The 10,065-nt window shown below is 44.1% G+C and overlaps 1 pseudogene; it reads right to left on the reverse strand.

Moving 5' to 3' along the window:
* Positions 1–9,471: 9,471 nt before the first annotated feature.
* LOC136643441 (5S ribosomal RNA) lies at positions 9,472–9,591 on the reverse strand (annotated as a pseudogene).
* Between the last annotated feature and the right edge of the window lie 474 nt (positions 9,592–10,065).

Below are 10,065 nucleotides of genomic sequence, written 5' to 3' on the forward strand. Positions count from 1 at the left end.
TTTTGTTGTTTAAGAACAAGAGTTGGATTTTCGGGTGGTAGTAATTAATTATGAATAGAAACACTCCCATCTAGGAATTTTTTTTATTAACGTAAGACCTATTCAGGCATTTTTATTCTGGGTATAGAACAGAGAGGGAAAAGGAAGGGGCAGGTAAGCCAGACCACCCCATACTGTGGCCATTCCCCTGTTACACGACATATGCATCCATTTGTGTACATGGGCATGGGTGCATGCTGAAAGAGAATGTGACCCAGACAGACTTCTGTTGTCCTTCACTAGGCTAATGACAAAAGTGCACCAGGCCCAGAAGTCTCTCGTAGAAGGCAATACTCTTTTTGGAGTAACCCCTTTGGTTAGGAGAAGCTTTCAGAAAAATTCAACAAGTGGCTGCCAGCCTCCCCTGTAAGCTGCGCAGCCGTGCAACTCTAATGGAAGCCCCATGCAGCTTTCCTTCTCAGCGCTCCAGAGTTTAGTGATTTTGATATCATCACTGAGAACTCCACAGCTGCCCCCATGTAGCCAAGGTATGGCTCAGCATGCTTGGGGGCAGGGGACTACTCCTTGCCCTGCCATCCTATTCAGACCTGCAAAACCATTAACTTCCTCGTCTCAAGGCAAACATAATCATTTGAATCACAAAACAGACTTTCTTTGGCCCCTGGTTTCATTCTCTACTCAGTCAGAGACCTATGCTAATTAAGGTACAGGTTTGATTAACAATCCAGAAGTACTTAGTCCAGAAGTACTTGGGGCGCAATCCTATCCTGCACTGGAACCACCAAGCCAAGAGGCTTGTGCTGTATCCAGTGCAGGATTGTGGCCACAAGCGACTCAGCCAGAGGCAAGGGGAAACATTTCCCCTTACCTCTGGGTAAGGGCTGCTGGTGTCTATGGGTCTCCTCGGACTTGTGCCACCTCTTGAGGTGGTGCAAGTTCTAGGAGAGTGGATCGGCTTGAAACCGCTCCGTTCTCCCCAGGAACAGGGGTTGGCATCCAGCATAACTGCTGGATCCCAGCCCCGCCTCCTGCTCCCTACCAACTCAGCCCCAGGGCCGCCCACCGCCCGCCCTCCCCCACCCAGGAATACCTTGCCCCCCATTGTCCTTGCGTAGGCACATCCAAGCGTCCTTGTGTCAGCATACGACCATCACTACTGGGGAGGAGCAACAGAAACCCAACAAGGAACATCTCTGAACAATAGAATGGTCCACACTGATCTTCTTCCACAAAATACTCTGTGTTAGTCTGTGGCCAAAAACCATCATAAAGAATCTGGCCTTAGACCTCCCTCCCCCACACACCTAAACAAACATGTGTTCTCCTTATGTGGTGTCTCTGAAAAGGGGGATTCAGGCAGTGGTGCAGCAGGGCTGTCACTTCTCATATCCTTAATAGACACCAGTTCACATTGCTGTGTGTCATGTAGTCAATGACCACAGTCCCTACGCATTTGTTCCCCTGTAGGTGTGTGCACATTATCGCACATATAACACCCCATGCTCTCCCCATGCTCAGTGCTTGTCTACAGGTGCAAGTGTTCTACTTGAGGAGACCCAGAATAGCCGGAGTGTTATTCAGCTAATTTCCAGAATGCAGGGAAAAAAGTCTTTCTAGGTTCCCTGGAAAGAAACTCTTGGAACTAGGATTTGGGATCAGTTAGACTCATGTTATTGTCTATGCATGAAGAAAATAACTCTTTAAGTAATATGTTCAGCCGTAACTGTGAATAGAAAGAGTGGGGAAGGAATAAACAACAGCAGTAAATGATAAATCAGCTGCTAAACATTCAGGCTTCACAAATTGAATGTCACTAGTTAAGCTTCAACTCTGATCTGATAGATTAATATCAGCCATTCGGTATGAAACCCGAATGGGTAAAGGTGACAGATAAAGATGCGGGCAGTAACGGAGCTGACACCTCTCCTTTATTGTTTATTAAACAATCAAATTGGATTTTAGCTTTTATTACAAAAGAGAATGAGCATATTGCTTGCGCAAAGATTCATTGTGGGAGTCGATGACAGTTCATGAATTACATCCAATTTATGGCAAAGTGATCTAAAACTTCATCTTCCTACTTTGTGGGCTGTGGACATCTCTCCAAAGTGAGGTACTATTGACAGTGTTTTTTGTCTCCTGCTTGTTGCATTTTGCAGTTCTTCTTGTGCTTTGATTATTTTTTCCAATGAATCTGTTTCAAAAACCTTATCTGAGTTAAAGGTGCTCAGATACTCCTGGAAAGATGTGATGCCTTGAAGTTGCAGAGCCCACCTTCATTCACAGAAGGCTAAAATTAGACTTTCACTACAATCCTCAGCATGTCTACTCAGATATAAGCCCCACTGTGTTCAGTTGGGCTTACTCTCAGGAAGGTATTACAGAATTGCAGCCTTTTAAAATTAATTTGCTTTAGAAATTTATATGCTGCTTTTTATTTTAAAAATAAATGCCCAAAGCAATCTTCAAGAAAAACACCAAATTCTTGCACATCTGCTCACTTGCATCCACATGTGGAAACAGAAGACACACAAATAGGTGGGCTTAAAACTAGAGGCAAAATGTGATTAATTTGTTTATATAGATCTGCAGTGTATACCTGACCTAGGCAGTGGGGGGACTCCTTCACAAAACACATCATGAACATCTGGAATTCATGGCAATAAGATGTGGTGATTGCCACTGGCTTAAAACTCAAGAAAAGAGGCTTGGATATATTGAATAAATTCACAAATTGAGCAGTAACTTGTAGTTGCAAAAGTGCTACTAGCAGAACTGGTAACAAGCCACTTGGGTGACTTGTGACAAGTTTATCTCCCCAGTATTGTTCCAGGAAACCAATTGCATGGGTTACCTCTGTTTCTGGGCCCAGTTCAAGACATTGGTTCATACTGTTAAAACTTTCAATGGCTTGGGACATGCAGTGGCGTAGCTAATGATCGTGTAGCCCGGTGCAAAGTTCAAAATGTTGCCCCGGAAGTGATGTCACAACTGGAAGTGACATCACGCCCGGGCTTTTTAAAAAGTGAAAATTGGGAGGAACCCACCTCCTCTCTGCAGCGGCTAACTACCCACTTGCTCTGCTGCCTCCCTCCAGTCAGTGGTATAGCTAAGGCATATATCTGCTACCTGAGGTCAAAGAAGATTTTGTAGCCCCCCCCCCCCCGCATGACAAAATCAAATTTCATTAATTAAATAAACAAAAAGTTATTGGTTTCATGCTATAGCATAACAATTGGCACCCATAACAATCAGCCTCATAGGTCAGCTTGGAGTTAATAATAATGATAATAACTAAGTATTTATATACCGCCTTTCTGGTCATCGGATTACTCCTCTGACTTTATTCAAGGCGGTTTACATAGGCAGGCGTTTCTAAATCCCTCAAGGGGATTTTTACAACATAGAGGTTCTCTCTTTCAAGAACCAACAACATTTCAGAATGAATCTTCCTGGTTTGGTCTCACTTCTGGCCTCCAGTTCTTCCAGTCAGGCTGACAAGCAGCTCCATCTCTCACATGGAGGGCAGCCAAGACGCTTCTTGCTCACACCAAGAGCAGGTGGAATCACTCAGCTGGGCTTGTCAGCTGTTTCAAGGTCTCGCCATTCTCAGCTGTTCAGGGAGCTGCCGGTGTCCTCAAAGTGGTGACCTTCTGATGTTATCTTCGGGCTAATGGAGGCTCTACCCTCTAGACCAGACCTCCTGCCCTGTCCTGATTTAGTTAAGCAAATCTACTTGTTGTTCCACAAGGCTGTTGTGTTTTCATTTTCTGGTTAATTGGTCATAACATTTGATAGAATACAGATATTCCAGTGCAGTTTGTTGCACTGCATTCTGCATTAAATTACCTTTTCAATGATATATAACATGATGGTATTATTCGTACATACCAAGATTTTCACAATTTTGGTCACTAGTGTCAAGCTCAGCTTGTTGCTCCACTAAGGCTTGATGCCCAGTGAAATTGCTACCCTCTGCACCCCCTTAGCTACATCAATGGGGACATGGAAACATGAATGATTGCCTTTTTCTGTGTATACCTGAATGTATTATCCACTCAACATCTGAAGTCTTTCTCCATATTCCAACATTTATGCAAGTTCAGCAGCAGGTTTCTACTAGGTGCAGGGCCTACTCTGTGGTGACACAAATCTTGCAGAATGCTCTCCCGTAGGAGGCATAAATGCTCTCCTCAGCTCCAAGCATCTGGCCATGGCCTTGCCTTTCAAAGAGGCTTGACCCTTTGGGGATTGTTTTGTACAGTTATACTCCTGGGATGCATATTGTATGATTGTTGATGGACTGATTTTGTGTGTGCGTGTGTTTTATTTTGTTGCAAGTAATCTTGAATGCTTTAATCAGAGAGGTGGGATATAAATGTTTAAGTGTCCAATCCTATGCATAGCTACTCAAAAGTAAGTCCCATTATAGTCAATAGGGCTTACTCCCAAGTAAGTGTGGATAGGACTGTGGCCTAAGCTAAATATGTATATGACAAAATGAGATCTCAGGACTCTCTGGCAGTACTCCAGTTAGTGGGAGACAGGATTGACCAGGAGAGACCAGCGATGGCCTTCATGCACTGCAGTGGCACTTCCCAAAGTCATATGACTGGCCACTGTAGGAAATAGGTTGCAGGGGGTAGATAATTTTCTCAATTTTATCCTTCCCTCCTGCCACTGGTGCAGCCGTATCAAAAATGAGCATGCTGTATCCAGTGGGGTAACCGATTTAAATCCTCTTTCCCTTCCAAAGCCTCCAGCTCCACAATTGGTCTCTTTGGACTTGCACCAGCTCTTTAACTGGTGCAAATCCAAGAAGAGAAAGGAGGCAGGGAGCTTCAAAAAAATATGGATCTGCTGTATATCACTGCCACCAGGTCTACCCCTCTCACAGTTTCTTGCCCCTATTCTTCCCTCTACCCATTCCTGCCACTGCCTTATCTGCTCCAGAGTGTCCAGGGAGGTGCACCGCTGGATGGGGAGTGCTGCTGCCTCTCCCAAAATGGCAGCTGACATGGCTGCACATGACATGGCTGCGCATGATAGCCCAACCCCATATACGTAATATTGGCTATCCATCTGATCTTCCAGGGCGGTTATGTTTGTAAGATGCTGTACGTTTGCCTTGTGCAGCCATTCAATAATGTGCATGCAAATCTAAGGAGCAGTTTAATTCATATATCAGAAGGGGGGGGGAAGACACCCATTTTGATAAATCCCCTGTCCCTGAGATCTTGAAATCTGAAGACAAAAGTACAAATGAAAGTTAACAGAATGGGTAAAACAAGGACAAAGAGTGAAGTAGATGAAACCTAATGAAAAATGACTGCCTGGTGGCCTTAGCACAAATCTACTTTTTACAGTGGGGAAATTGCCCTGACTTTTGTTTTAAAGAAAAGAGACATGTTTGCATGTTAGTTCGATACAACAGTGGACAGTAGGGAAAACATTTATTATCACAGTATATAACAGATATATGCTGGAGTGTATCGAGATGTGTACTTGGATCAGGGGGATATGGGTTCAAATCCCTGCTCAGCTATCAAGCTCATTGACTAGCCTCAGGCAAATGACTGCCAAGCCTATCTCATAGGGTTGCTGTGAAGACAAAATGAGACTACTCTGTGTGCACTACCCTCAACTCCTTGGGAGAGGAGCATGATAGAAATGTGTATATAAGATCAGTCTGCAATACATTCCACTCTGGCCTGGGTTTCCTTATATTTTGAAGACTCTCTGGAGATTTGGTCATCAAGCTATAGCTGCAGCTTGATTTTGATAATTGCACATTACAAGGCTACCTAATGTAACTTGTTTAATGGGATTTTAATTCACCAATCCATCTTGTGAAGCATTGCCAGGAGTGGTAGCCATCATATCCCACAAAACTTTGTTAGATATTGTATATGTATTAGCCAGCCCAGGGGTTCATTTTTTATTCACTCCCAGTAGGAAGACTATTTGTTCCCTATAATTTCAGATAAATATTCAAATATTCATTCAGACAAACGTGAGTTATGGTCTAGTTGGTTCAGGGCATTTTCCCTGGAGAACACTACCAAGGATCATGCTATCAAAGCACAGCTGGTAACATATCAGAACTTGAGGTGGCATCCTTCCCAAAAAGGATTAAAATGCGGCCAGGCACAAAAGGATTCTTCAAGATCAGGAAGAAGGCCTGTGTTGTCCAACAATGCAAGGTGAATTCTTGAGCTGTCAGTTCCAGAGAGGACTACAAACTGGATTGCAAGTCAGCTAGGGAAGCTTAGTTAGAAAACTGGTTTAGTATTTCCTGTTGAACTTTGTCTCCGAGTTCAAGTACAGAATTTGGCTTTTTGACTTCTATCTTCCTTTCCCCCCTTTTATCTCAATAAACATTTCTCTTATTTTGCATAAGCAACATACCTAGCTTTTTAAACTAAAGAACAATTGCTTGCCAACTCCATAAGACTTCTCCAGCCAGTGTTATCCAGAGTGGCTAAGGGCTCAAACCTATCCAATTTTCCAGCACCAATGCAGCCCCAGGGTAAAAGAATAAATGTTCCCATATCCACTGTGACTGCCTCTCCCACAGCACGCTGCAGCACAGAGCCGGTTGGTATGGCTGCATCAGCACTGGAAAGTTGGATAGGATTGGGTCCTTAGGGCCTAATATACCCACCAGCCCATAGCAACACAGTGCTGCTAATGAAGTATGTGTTGCATGCTATTGGGGAGGGGGGTTAGCAGATGGCCCAGGAGAGGTAGGTAAAACTTTTTTTTACTTACCTCCTCATAGGCCACCTGACCTCCAGTGGGTCTCCTCAGACCCATGCCAACCATAGCATTGTACCACTCCATATGGCAGATGGGAGATGCATTTTTAAGTGCTCAGTCACATTAAAAAAACATGCACACTGCCTGCAGGTCGAAAACCTTTATCTCTTCATTTTCTAAGTGCAGAACATTTATTACATAAGAGAGCATTTAAACATGCAATCCTGCACCTGCAGTCTGAAGTGGTGCAATCCCAAAAGGGCCGCACTAGATAATTATTTTGAAAGTGGTGATTGGCTCTTAAATGACTACATTAGCGATCCTTTTTGTTCCAAACTTCCAGAGTGTGTTGTGTAGCATATGTAGCCTTAATAGAGCAGCATTGACATTTAGCAGAATTTTGATTTTTGGTTTTTAGAAATGTAAACCTATTATTATCCTTGATGGCACCTTAAATTATATCAGACTAATCAGTGATATGCCTATGACCTAGGCACTAACATGTCCCTGGGACAACATTTTCTATCACTAGACACGAAACTGATCAAAACAGATGCCTTGCTCAAGTATGTCACATCCTCTTTCTGTCTGACATCACTATTATGTTGCAGTTCTCTTCTACTCTTCCTTTGAGGAAGGGCGACCTATAAAGTCCTCCCCCATTTTATCCTCACAAAAATTCTGTGAAATATATTAAGCTGAGAAATAGTGGCACACTCAAAATGACTGAGGCTGCAATTCTAACCACGCTTTCCTGGGAGTAAGACCCATTGAACAAAATAAGACTTACTTCTGAGTAGACCTGGTTAGGAATGTGCCCTGAGTTAACTTTATGGTTGAGTGGGCCGGTATGGATTATGCTGTTTGAGTTGGTCTCTCTGCCATGCAAATAGGGATATGCACAATCTAAAGAACACGTGCAGGGCAACATGGGCACTCCTAGAAGGGAGGAAATGCTAAGTTTTTCAGGTACCTGAACACCAGTGTAAAACAGCCCCTCCCCTTCACCTCCAGAGCCAGTCATGGTTGCAAAATCAAATCGGAGGAGACGCTGGAACAGGAGAGCAACAGCTCAACGCCATTGTTCAAAACTGGTCCAGAAGGGATTGGATATCCTGCTGCTCCTCTCTGCTCCTAGTCCAACACATTGTGGTTTGGAGTTACTGCAGTTGTGCTTCATATACTGAGCTTGCTTTCTATAGTATGGACACTGCAATCCTCTGCATGCTTACTGTTGTTTTGTGTTCAATGGGTGTGACTCCCAAGTAAGCACACAGAGGATTGCAGCCTAAGAGCCCAATCTATATAGGAGTGCACCGTATCCAGTGGGGGAGGGGGGAGATCAAATGGCTTAAGGTTTAAAAGGGGGGTTATTTCCACTTACCTCTCCGTAAGCCTCCCACTACACAGTGGGCCTCCTTGGACCTGCAAGCCTCCCTTCCCCTGTCCCTCCCCCCCTCCCCACCCAGTTTCGCCCCCTACCTCATCACTGCCTTACCTACTCTGCAGGCACAGCAAGGCATGGCAATGTTCAAGGAGCAACTGCCACCTCCTGTGGCAACGATGGCTCAGCAACACCGAGCGTTCCATCAGTAGCCATTTCGCAACAGCAGAAGCATCATCCGCTGTCATAACACCCCGCCCAAACTGTCCAATCTGGAACAGGATTGGACTGTTAATTTTTGACTTGCGTCACGCAATTCACAAAACACATTTTGCTTTTCATCAATCAGGGCTTGCAGAACTGAGATGTCATTACACGTACACATGTACCCTTTTGTACTTATAACTCAATGAGCGCAATGGTGCGCACCACATTTCCAATAATGACAAGCAAGTTGTACAATATGCATTTGTTATCTCAGCACACAGCATGGGTTATTTTCTCCCCAACACTGTTTTTGATTAATGCTGATCGTTACGTGTCTTTGGACTAATGAATTATTTGACTTATAAAACTGTAGCTCTCCATTTATATTGATAAGCAAGTTTCAAATATTTCAGAAAACTGTCAAAATAAATATCTTCTTGCTAATGGAACTGTGCGCGGTGCTTTGCTTACTCTGGAGCAGATTATTTTCTAATTAATGCAAATAGAAATTTCCCTCTGTGGCTTTGAAATGAAGCAAAGGCAAGTAGCATGCTTCAAATATGCAGTGTAATTGTAATTTTTAGTACATTTGTATGCACATAAGTGCCATTATCTGAGCCTATCTGCATGTGAAAACACAACTTTTGGTGTACCCTCTATTCTCCATGGGTTAGATCCAAAGAATAACTTGCTCAAGGGGAAGACATTTCATTATGCAAGGGTGAGGGACCATTTTTGCAAATCCCCCCTTTTCCATGCAGTCCATAGCTGCCATATCACCCCATCTTCTTTCCCTCTGACAAGCGTCTCCAGTTTGAAAGTCTGGGTCAGCTAGACGGAGCTGTAGCAGCAGACAGTGTCCAGAGGTAATCAGCCTAGGAAAATGTTAACTTCCTTTCTCACCTCAGAAAACTGTACATAGCAAGGTCTCTGTTTACAGCCCCACTGGTACCCTCCTAATGCTATCACAATCCCTGGATTATTTCATCCTAACAGTCAAATGGATCTCTTGTGCCCAATATAGGTTCCTGCCTGAGAAACACTTAAACTCTGCCAGATCATACCACTCCTTTGTTCTCCACAGTGGTTGGCAACCTTCAGTCTCGAAAGACTATGGTATAAGCCTACAGCACCCGGTATTCCCAGGCAGTCTCCCATCCAAGTACTAACCAGGCCTGACCCTGCTTAGCTTCTGAGATCAGACAAGATCAGGCATGTGCAGGGTAACAGTTGCTGCATGAACTGAGAGGATACAACTAGCTGAACCCTATATGTAAGGCAGCACCTATAAAGAGCACTCTTCTGACGCCACAGAAATCCATCTCTGCCCAGTCAAGTCTCTTGTCCTTTACCAGGCAAGCAGCTTGAAGGCAGCCCTTCACCTATTCAAGCCAGGAAAGTTCTGTTTTCTTTTGTGTTGACCAGTACAACAGAGGTGCACTCGCTACTCCATCTTTGCATTTAAACCCTTCCCAATGTGGACCTTCCTGTGACTGCCTCCATTTAGACCCACTCACATCATGTCCTCCCAGGCCATCCCCCTGTAGAGAGAAGCATTCTGAAATATGATTCCACACCCGAAGTTTTCTGAAGTTGCAGTTATCCGTTTCAGGGAACTATGGCAGGAGAGAGTTACAGCTTTCTCACCTGCTTATGGCTTCCCAGACTCAGAGGGCAGACGACTATGGTAACAGGATGCTGGACTAGATGGGTCC

This window comes from Tiliqua scincoides, chromosome 2 (genome assembly GCF_035046505.1).
Source record: "Tiliqua scincoides isolate rTilSci1 chromosome 2, rTilSci1.hap2, whole genome shotgun sequence".
Taxonomy (NCBI): domain Eukaryota; kingdom Metazoa; phylum Chordata; class Lepidosauria; order Squamata; family Scincidae; genus Tiliqua; species Tiliqua scincoides.